Source organism: Rhagoletis zephyria, unplaced genomic scaffold (genome assembly GCF_001687245.7).
Source record: "Rhagoletis zephyria isolate East Lansing unplaced genomic scaffold, Rhagoletis_zephyria_1.1 Rzeph_scaffold_00771, whole genome shotgun sequence".
In the NCBI taxonomy this organism is placed as follows: domain Eukaryota; kingdom Metazoa; phylum Arthropoda; class Insecta; order Diptera; family Tephritidae; genus Rhagoletis; species Rhagoletis zephyria.
In genome coordinates, this window is record NW_016157855.1 from 109,964 (window position 1) to 121,742 (window position 11,779).

The window sequence follows — 11,779 nt, forward strand, 5'->3', positions numbered from 1 at the left end:
TCGGTCAAGGAAATAATATTATAATTGCAGTCAAAACCTTTTAAATATAAGTCAGTTAATTTGGTATTCAAACCTCTAACGTTTTGATAGTAAATACTTTAATTAGACTTGCGAGTTAGTTTTTTGAATCCGAATTAAGATTAGAAATTTTAGCTACGTTGTTATTACTTTTATTAGGTTTATACTCAAACTCGCGAACAAACGCCCCAGTTGGCCAAAATGAACTATTTAGTAGTGAAATCGCGATCGCATTTAAAATTAAATTTACGAATAAATACATCTTTAGTTCTAATTTTAGTCGATATGTATGACTTTATATCATCCGAAGAAGTATCTTTAGCAAATCTAGAGACAAAGATTGATCTTCTCGGAGGAATTACAACCAACTTTTTGGTAATGATATTTGATATGCGGGGTTCAGAATTATTCGGAAGAACTAAGTTAGACAGTGCAGCTTCAGATGTTGATGGCAATACTGTTAAATCAACAGTTTGATTGACGTTATTATTTTTAGATGTAGACCTAGTTCATGTGGCTTTAGATAGCGGAGACTCCAATGCCTGAGGGCGTGGAGAAGAAAGATTAAGAGGTCCCAAGGACTGGGATGAAAGATTTTTCTGACTAGATTCAGTGACTATCTTTTTAAGTGGACTAATATTATGCCTACTTTTATTGTCTCGGCTATCCTCAGAGTGCGGAGGGTTGTCGAGACATGTGAAAGACTTAAACATTTTTTCGTAATGCTTAAATTTCTCAACAAGAACCGACAGATCCTGCTCGAACTCAGAAAAACCATTTCTGGACTGCCTAGAGAATTTGAATAAATTAACTTCGGTTGATCTACATTTTTGACACGACCAACGAAGACTCTTTCCCTCATTAATAGCGTCTAACACCCTACCGCTCAAACCAGCACATTTTATATGGGCAATCCCATCGCAGAGCCAGCATGACACATAGGAGTCGCTTTTAACGTGGCAATTGGTGTAAATACTCGACATGTTTAAAATTATATTTATTTATAGGTTTTAGAAGCAAAAAAGCAAAACAGTTTTGAAAACGATGTATCAATCGGAGAACCAATGAGCTTGTAAATATTGGGTTGAAAGCTATGTAGCGAACAGTTTTAAATACACTGTATATTTGACACTTAATAAACACAACGCAAACAGCTGTGACAAAGATGAAACAGCAGAAATTACAAAGAGCAAAATCAATGTGCACAAACAAAAACAATTGTACAACAACAATATATTATATGAAACAAAATACTCGGCACATGCAATTAAATATACAGGAAATTTTGATCAATTAAATTGAAAAAATTGAAAACGCGAAATTATTGCATGAATCAAAGGCTTGTGAAATGGACCATTTTAAAAAGAATTGGACCAATGGACCAAACGAAAAGAAATTCACCAAACTTGGCCCATTTGGACCAAAATGGAAACCAAGGAACTATACTGGATAGCAGGGTGTCCAGATTGTTTAAAAAAGCGCAATTTCTGAAGAAAACATCGCCATTTTTATACCCGAGCGCACTTGTGCACAAGGGTATATTAATTTTGTTCACATAACGGTTGTTTGTAACAGCCAAAACGAATCGAGATAGATATAGACAAATGTATACATAAATGATCAGGATGAAAAAAGAAATCGATTAAGCCATGTCTGTCTGTCCGTCCGTCTGTCNGGCACCGCCCACTTATGATCACATATATGTATATCGGTAACCGTTCTAGCAGTTTGTACCAAACTCGGTGTGGTTATTGGGCTTGCCACATATAAGCAAAACGTTGAAAATTATTGGAATCGGACTAAAATTACGGCCGCTTTTCATATAACGGTAAATTTCAGAAATGCTTGAAACTTCAATATTTCGAAATTGAAGGACGCTAATTTACTCAAAATTGATACACCCCGGCTTACCATCTAGCGGTAGCTTTCGGAAAGGTGAAGAAACATATATTTAATACTTGCGCCGGGTATTTAATGTTCGGCTTCGCCCGAACTTAGACTTTCTTACTAGTTTTTTTTAATTCATGAAATCGACTTAACAAATCTTTAATTTTAAAAATGAGATCCTGTTATGATATAGTTTTCAAAACCAAAAACGAATATAATGCCTCCAGAGGGAAATAATATATACCACAAATCACTTATATAATAGTGATGTACAAACAATTTTCTTTAAAAATACGCATACTTGTTAAAAATATTTGTTTCAACACATTTTTCAATAGGACTGCGAAATTATGAAATTTATTATAACTCATATTAATTGATTAATCGCACAATCCGCTATTAAGAGCTCGGCGCTAAAAATAAAATAAAAACCTATAATAAGGCGGGATCAGCTTTTTCCACAATTTCTGGACACTCTGCCGGGCAGTAATTCGAGCTTCGATTAGCTCAGACGGTGTATTCTCTCTCAGGCGGCAACGGTAGAAGAGGATAGCCAAAACTTAAGCGTTGATAAAACTACAAATTTCGAAATGCAGTGCAAAAACATACATTTGTATCCACGAAAAAATACAGACTCCACCATAAACTCTTGGATCTAGGTTAAAGAATTCAAAAACTAAAATTAGAAGAAAATCCGTTTTCTGAACACGCGGATTTGGTTTTTACTTTACTAAATTTACCTTAAGGAGAGAAGGAAATAAAACTTTTCAGAAAAATTTGGCAAAAAAAATGATTCGTAACCCGAGTTTTTATTGTAAATTCTAATATCTTAAATTTCAGATTTTAACAGTTTGTAAAGTATTTTTAGTTCATTGTCTAGTTTATATAAGTACTAGCTTTTACTCACGGTGTTCACCCCACGTCTTATGAAAAATAATTTATGTAAAGATGGTATATTTTATTTCTGCTCTAATTTTAATACAGCCGTGATAGCAGAATACGGTAGGACAGTTGTATAGCTTGGGTGTTATCGAATGAAATGCAATACTAACTTTTTGGCACAGCAGGTGTTTTTTTTTTGCATTAAAAGATCTCCAATAAATTATATAATAGCAGAAATACCAATGTTGTAATATTTAAATTTTAGCTACCTAATTTCTGCGGAATAATAACTAATATTATTTCACAACATGTGTTAATACTTCAAAGCACCTATTAACCTAAATGCAATTTCCAATGCAATTATCCTATACTTTTTTCGATAAAGTTTTGGTTTTATTTTAAGGAATTCTTGTTTATTGTCATTGCAAAAGCTAAGCGAACTGGTAACTGAAGGTTTTTTAAATTCGAAAGGCATATCAAAAAGAATTACAGGGGTCATGTGACTTGTGGCTCCGAAGTTATGGCTAATAAAAAATTCCACGTCTATGTTATGTATGTGCTCCGCCCCCTTTTACAAACTCATTTACATATACCTTATTATAAGCATCTACCATTATGGTTCCAAAATTGTATCTGATAAAAAATTCCACGCTTTTGGGATGTGCCACGCCCCCTTTACAAACTCATGTATATATACCTTACCGTAAGCACCTACCATAGATATGTTTGCATACCAAATTTCAAGTTCACGTGACTTACGGTTCCGAAGTTATAACTGATTAAATATTTCACGCCTATGGGAGGTGCCACGCCCCATTTTCCTATACCGCTAATTTTTTCTCATGAGTATGGAATTAATGTCGTTTATATCGACACCAAGTTCCGGTATACTACAGAAATATTTCAAGAGATATACAACATGATAATTTTAGTCAGTATGCCACGCCCTTTTTTCCAGTAATGTCCATATTTCTCTATGCCTACAACCTTCCCGGGGTAAAAGCAAATAAGTGTGCAAAGTTTCATGCGATTCCGTGTCGCGGTTCAAAAGTTATAAGGTAATAAACAGACAGTCATTCCCATTTATATACATATATGGATGGATAGATATGCATACATATGAGTGTTATAACGAATTCGAAATATATGCAAATTATTTTGGGTTTAAAATTAGTTTTCAGCACTTAAATTTATAAAATTCGATGTGTTTAGTAAAATTTCGGAAAATGTAAAACAAACAACTTTACGTCAATAAATGTAGCTCTTAATTTTAGCTACTATTAGTATTATTTATCTCTTTTTTCGACCTTTCGAACATTATTGAGTGCAGAAACCGATGCCACTCACTTCACCTTTCCTCAAGCTATGCTTAGAAAAAACTGCCGAAAAGCATTGAGACACTGTGCCGCAATATATATAGTTTCTTTTCCCACAGTCCAAAGAAGATATATGAACGAAAGGAATTTCAGGACTACTGTTCGGTAAAACCCCACAAAATCATGGGCATATCTCAAACACGATAGCTTTGACTAGAAAGCGTTGTGTTAAGAACAGTTGAGCAATGAGAAAGTTTGAAACTTTATTTTATTTCCTGCTTTTACAAAGTAAACGGTATGCGATCTGCAGATCTGGCATAAGGAATGTGTTGCAAAACCAAATGCTATTTTTTATTTCTATCGTATATTTGGCCCATAATTAACAATCTTTACAAAGAATGCCAAGCTGAAAGCTCTCGTTTGCCATACTTATATGCAACTATTAAAGCACATTATATCTTAATTTTGAGTAACTTTATTAAAAAAGATGCGAACAGTAACAAGATTAATATTGATTATAAAAATAATCGTATTAAAATATTTAAAATTTTTGAACGAAAGCTGAGGTGTTTATGAAAAGTAATGTCAACTGTTCTGAAGTTCTTGAAGGTAAAACCAATATATTAAAGTTTTACATAGAATTTTTGGACCAAATAAATTTAAGATTTCATTCAGGCGTAAAGATATAAAACTTTTACAAATAATAACACCAGCTAAGGTAGTTTCTATAGAAGATTTACCAATTTTACCTCTTTTTTTTAAGTTTCACCATCTCATAGATTGCGATCCTGATATAATAACCACGCAGTGGAATTTACTGAGGCTAAGTAAGCTTGATATTTCCAGCGATCTGGATATTGATATGTTTTGGGAAAAACATGAATGAATGGAAATAGCTCGCCAATTTTGTTTTTAATATAATTTCATTACCACATAGCTCTGCGTCTGCAGAATGCAAGTTTTCAACGCTTTCTTTGATAAAAACTAAACTAAGAAATAAACATAAGATTGAGAATATCTATAGCATAATGTTATGCAAGGAGCTTGTAAACAAAAATGACCCGCACTATGTGTGGTCAACTGCTAAAGATTTTCATGTGACTAATTGATTTAAATTTTTTACGGGCCTGGACTAAAAAATCAAGGGCCTCTATACATAAGTTGTATTAATTTAAAAGCATATGCTCATTTTCTTTAATTTATAGAGTCAGAAACAATCAGCCTGAATCGGAATATATTTATAATAAAAGCCTATAACGAAGTAGCAATTACATTTAAAAAAAATAATAACAAGTTGTGGTTCTGATATTTTGGGCCCCTTTAAAAGGTCGGGCCCTTTCCCTCCTCCCTCTTGACGGGCCTGTATGTATGTAAATGTTTTGTATTAGAAAGTTTTAATCTTAAATAAATGAATTGTATGCTTTCAAAATGCTTTTTTGTAATGGAAATTTATTTGGTAGGTTGTAAACGATTTTGGTCGAATTTGGGAAGAAAATTGGTAGGGGGAAAACATTGTTACTGGAACGCTGGAAAAAAAAATCTTTTTTGAAATGTTGCTCTTTTTTATGAGTAACACTAGTAAAATATATTATTTGAAAAACTTTTTCAAAAAGCACACACATTTTACAACAAAAGATTGTTCATTTTGTTATTAAAAAACAAGTGAACAATTACCACGTTTATATGATGCTTCAATTCGTTCTAAGTCAAGCCGTGTTACATGGACACACACATGTAAACCCATTCTCTAATCCAATTGAAACTTTTAACTGTGCCGTGCTATTTTGATGCCATATGGTGTCATGCTTTTTTGAATACTCAAAGATTTAATTGAGCTTATCTGAAATTATATTTTTACTAGATGCTTTCCATTTCCAGACAACCGGTCAGGTACAAGCATGATTTTTAATTTCGACCAAACTCAAATACATTGTTTGTTGGTCCAAATAATGAGACACGTATTTTTTCTTTTGGCTCGGAAAATTTTTTCGGCCGAATTAAACGCGATTTTGTTTTTCAGGCAAAAATCGATTATTCGAATTGACAGTGAGAATGTTTTTTTAAAATGCCCATAACTTTGTCAAAATTTAATAGATTCCAACAATGTTATTACTCAAATGTCAGTAATTCTTGTCACTTCAAGATAGAATGATATAATTATTGATTTTCATTATTTAAAATTTTTTATTTAACAATAAACAAAAAGTGCAAATTTTTTTATAAATTTAATTTATCACAAAGTGTATTTTTTTTTCTCTCAAACTTTTTTACCGGGAAAGAGACACTTTGAACTACAATCAACCCAAATCTCTAATAGCGAAGATTTTTTTTTCTGAGTTATGATTTTTTATAGAAAATATACGTTTTTGTGGTACATACTACAATATTCTTATATTGTTTAACTAAATGGAACATATGTATGTAATATATCAGCAAAAAGTACAGCCGTGATCATTTTTTGTGTATCAAATAGATATTAGAACACACTTTCCACCATACAGTTTCGAAATACCAAATCACATTTTCCCGCTTTTTATAATCGAATCGTCAGAAAATCTATACACGTCGACGAAAACGCCTCGTTTCGAGTATAAGATCGATTTAAGCAATAGTCAGCAAAATCCCCAAAAATATCTTCGAAGATTGTGTCAAGTTCGTCAAATGTTTTGAAGATCACCGAAGCAATCTATTCAGAGTTGAATCCGGATCTTTCGGCGGGATTTCGTCGCTGTTGCTGTACTCTGTGTAGAAGCATTTATCGTAAGTTTTTGATTCTAATTCGTTATTATGACATGTTGCCAAAAGTTCACGGTGCACTAATAATGCGATATTCACAATGTTCGAAATACATATATCCTTTCATTAATTGTTGAAGTAAATAGATATATTTTTAGCAGGTTATTATTTACTGCACATTCACTTTTTGAATTTCGCAATTTTTTTTTGTCTCTCGCGCGAAGAACTTTTGCACCAATTTCGACTTACTTTTAGTTGGTTTAAGCAACTGTTTAAATAGATATAGTGCCGTTCTTCCGAATGTGCGCGAAACCATACTATCAGCCGCAGTTTATTCGATGGAAAGCGATCCATGCATCTTTAAAGAATGCAAAAAATGCCTCGGAGCCGATGGTGTAATTCTGAAATTGACAGAATTCCTCTCAAAAGAAATGCAAGAAGAAATTACTTATGATTTTTGGGAAGGGAATGATTTGATCAAAAAAACCACTTCAATAGAATCATTTGTTCGAACAGTAGCTGAGTGGACACTCAAAGTTAATACCCATTTACAGTGTAATAAATCTCAACAAGCTGGCATAAGAGAAGAAAAAGAAATCTCAAAACAGAATTCGAATCATTTACTACTGCACATGGATTTTGCAGAGAATTGGTCGGTCATTGTAAGAAACGAGGTTCAGTCTTATCATTGGAAATCCAAACAAGTATCCATTTTCACAGCAGTTTGTTACGTTGGCCAAAAAACTGACATAACTTTCAGTCGTAACCGACGACACATCGCATGATTCAGCACATGCGTTGTTAGCGGTAGACAAAATTGTAGATGATTTGCAGAAAAGGTTTCGTGATATAAATTTGCGCAGTATGACGATTATATCCGATGGAGCTCCGAGTCATTTTAAAAATCGGGTTCAACTGAATGAACTCAAAGAATCGGCGCTTGAAAGAAAATGGATATTTTCTGCAACAGGGCACGGGAAAGGTTCGTGTGATGGAATTGGGGGACTAGTAAAACATTTTGCGACGCGGCACAATTTAACTGTAGAGCCAACGGACTATATTCAATGTGCAAAGACATTTGTTGAAAAAGTGCAATTGAGAACGCCGAAAATAAAACACTTATTATTAGATGTCAACGAACTGGAAATTTTTAGAAAGAAAAAAGCATCAATGTGGAAAAAAACCCCCGCATATAAGGGTATTCGAGAAACACATGTTTGGAAAAATCGACTTAAAGTCGATAATAATACTCGTGTGTATACGGCGAAAACTTGCAAACATGAGTGGAAACTTGTGGAATAGGAGCTTCATCGAGTTATTTCAATTTCAATGTATCGATAATGATAAATCTTTTTTTTGCGTTTTATATTAGATATACAAACTTATAAGTTTATTGTCAAGTTATTTTATCTCTGATTTGTATAAAAAATAAAAAAAAGTATAAAATATAAAAACATTAAAGCTTACAATTATTCAGCACTTCGAGTATTTTTCATCATTTAAATTTTTTAAGTGAAAATTACTGTTTACATTGTAGTATGTACCACAAAAACGTATATTTTCTATAAAAAATCATAACTCAGAAAAAAAAATCTTCGCTATTAGAGATTTGGGTTGATTGTAGTTCAAAGTGTCTCTTTCCCGGTAAAAAAGTTTGAGAGAAAAAAAAACACACTTTTTGAGAAATGAAATTTATAAAAAAGTTTGCACTTTTTGTTTATTGTTAAATAAAAAATTTTAAATAATGAAAATCAATAATTATATCATTCTATCTTGAAGTGACAAGAATTACTGACATTTGAGTAAAAACATTGTTGGAATCTATTAAATTTTGACAAAGTTATGGGCATTTTAAAAAAACATTCTCACTGTCAATTCGAATAGTCGATTTTTGCCTGAAAAACAAAATCGCGTTAATTCGGCCGAAAAAATTTTCCGAGCCAAAAGAAAAAATACGTGTCTCATTATTTGGACCAACAAACAATGTATTTGAGTTTGGTCGAAATTAAAAATCATGCTCGTACCTGACCGGTTGTCTGGAAATGGAAAGCATCACTGGCTTATACCCGTGGGTTTCACCCCGCGTTTTTATACAAATATGAAAAATAATTTAATGATGTTAGATTTTATTTCTGTGCCCATTTCGTTATAGCTCATTATTTTTTAAGGGAGTTAAGGTATTTAGGCCGTTTAATACTATGAAATTATAAAATCTCGTCTGCGCGCTAGGCATACGAAAGATATCAATCCCTCTAAGTTTACCTTAAAGTGGTTCCAGGTATATGACGCGTGAACGTAGGTGCCACGGCGGGTTCTAATATTTCCAACTCAAATTTAGTAACCTGGCCTTGATAAAATACCACTTCTCATTACTCTAGCAAATGCCTCAAGAGAGCTTTAGATTATAAGGCCGAACCTGGCTCTCCCTTTTCCATTTAATGAAATTTATTCTGTCAGTACGGCACTTATAAAATAAATCTCCATAACAAATTTAAAATACTTCGAGTGATTTTTTATCCTTCCAGAGATATGTATTAAGAAGTTTTTAGTATGTATGGGAGGCGACATGTCTCCTTTTTTAATAACTCACATTTTTTTCATGAGCAATTGATACATTTTGCATACACAACTCCATTCCAAGTTCCAGTATTCTTCCACTAACACTTCCAGGGATATGTGGCAAGAAAAAGTAAATTTGTACTGGAAGTGCCACGCCCCTTTTTCTTATAACCCTAATGTTCTTCCATGAATTTAGAATTGATTTTACATACCCCAGTACCAAGTCCCAGTACTCTACCATGAACACCTCTAGAGATAAGCAGTATAAAACAGTAAATTTGTACGGGAGGAACCATGTCCCCTTTTCGAATAACGCAAATTTTTCTCCATGAGTATGGAATTAATTTTGTATACACATCTCGGTGCCAAGTTCCAGTCCTCTGCAATAAACACCTCCAGAGATATGCAGCATAGAAAAATCAATTTGCATGGGAGTTACCGCACCACCTTTTCCAATTACTCTCATTTTTCTCCATGAGTATGGTATTAGTTTCACATAGATACATACATATGTTTTTTCAAGCTTGAGTGCTTTACCCCAAACATTTGAAGAGATATGCAATATGTAACTTTCAGTCAGTATGGAAGGTGCTACGCCTCTTTTCCAAAAACGTCCATTTTTCTCCGTGAATATGAATATGACTTCAACAAATGTTGGCAAAATTTTAATCTGATTAACGATTAAAAATTAACGATTAAAACTAATTAGTCGTAATCAGCTGTAAGATTAATGATTAAATTTTTTTAATCGTTATCTCTGTGCGAAATGTCATGCAAATCTGTTCAGTCGTTTCCGCGTATTAATTTGATTAAAACTTTTTTAACAGGTGGCAACTCTTTCAAAAAATTAGCCTATTTTCCACTGTAGGTCATAAGCTATCTGCTTGCAAAATTTCATGCAAATCCGTTCAGATTTTTATGCGTTTTAATTTAATTAAATTTTTTTAGCAGGTGGTAACTCTTAAAAAAGTAGCCTATTTTTCAACCTAGCTCATAGGCTATCTGTGTGAAAACTTCCAAATAAGTTCACTCAATTCCGCATATTAATTAAATTAAACATTTCTAACAGGTGGCAACTCTTAAACAAGTAGCCTACTTTCTAACCTAGGTCATAAGCTATCTGTGTGCAAAATTTCATGCAAATCCGTTTAGTCGTTTCCGCGTATTATTTAATTAAACTTTTTTTAATAGGTGGCAACTCTTCCAAAAAATTAACCTATTTTCCACTGTAGGTCATAAGCTATCTGCTTGCAAAATTTCATGCAAATCCATTCAGTCGTTTCCGCGTATTAATTTAATGAAGCTTTTTTAACATGTGGCAACTCTTAGGAAAAGTAGCCTATTTTCCAATCTAGGTCATAAGCTATCTGTGTGCAAATTTTCATGCAAATCCATTCAGTCGTTGCCGCATATTAAATAAATTAAGCTTTTTAACAGGTGGAAACTCTTAAAAAAATAGCCTATTAACCAATCTGGCCCATAAGCTATCCGCGTACCTAATTTCATGCAAATGTGTTCAGTCGTTTCCACGTGATGATTTCCCAAACATCCAAACATACAAACTTTCACATTTATAATATTAGTAAGATAGTAAGATAAGATAAGATATACAACGCTGTAATGGGAAGTTTTATAAACTATATTTTAATTACGGTATTGGGTAGTAGTGCACTTTAGCGAAGGTAGGTTAAAATGGACGGAAAAAGTTCGAGAGTGGTATCAATCGACGCGTCTTAACGACAGTAATAACAATCCGAGACAGGAAATTAAGATTTTTAATTCATTGAAAAGTTATTTGCAAAAAACACTTGCACTTTCCGCCTACGCAGAAAGGTGTTTCCTGCAAAAGGTGTTCAGCCCCCCTTCTTTGGAACACAGAAAGGAGAATTCTACTGCCTGAGGGTTATAATCCCTAAGCGCGGCCGAAGGCCGCCTACGCAGAAAGGTGTTCGATGCACAAAAACATTTTTAATAGAGTGGCAGCAGCAATTTAGGTCCATTTTATTTTTAATAGAGTGGCAACACTAGTTTTTCTCCATGTTATTTATATTAACTACCCAAGATTGTTGTGCGGATTTTCATCGGAATAATAAATACAGAATTTCGCGAAAGTGTACACTTAAAACGTCACAAATGTATAAAAACTAATAAACACGTGTTAAATTAAGTTCATTTCTTCCTTTCATTTGTGTGAAATTCATCGAAACATAGTGCGGAAAGTGCAAGTGTTTTTTGCAAATAACTTTTCAATGAATTAAAAATCTTAATTTTCTGTCTCGGATTGTTATTATTGGCGTTAAGACGCGTCGATTGATACCCCTCTCGAACTTTTTCCGTCATTTTGACCTACCTTCGCTAAAGTGCACTTTTACCCGGTATTG

The 11,779-nt window shown here is 33.3% G+C and overlaps 1 long non-coding RNA gene across 1 annotated transcript in view; it reads right to left on the reverse strand.

The window, feature by feature from the left end:
• Positions 1–2,720: 2,720 nt before the first annotated feature.
• The window catches only part of LOC108361473 (uncharacterized), a 16,601-nt gene continuing 7,542 nt past the window's right edge, over positions 2,721–11,779 (reverse strand). The window contains exon 3 of the long non-coding RNA XR_001847309.1: positions 2,721–2,797. This is a non-coding gene — a long non-coding RNA (uncharacterized LOC108361473). The remainder of the gene's footprint in view (positions 2,798–11,779) is intronic.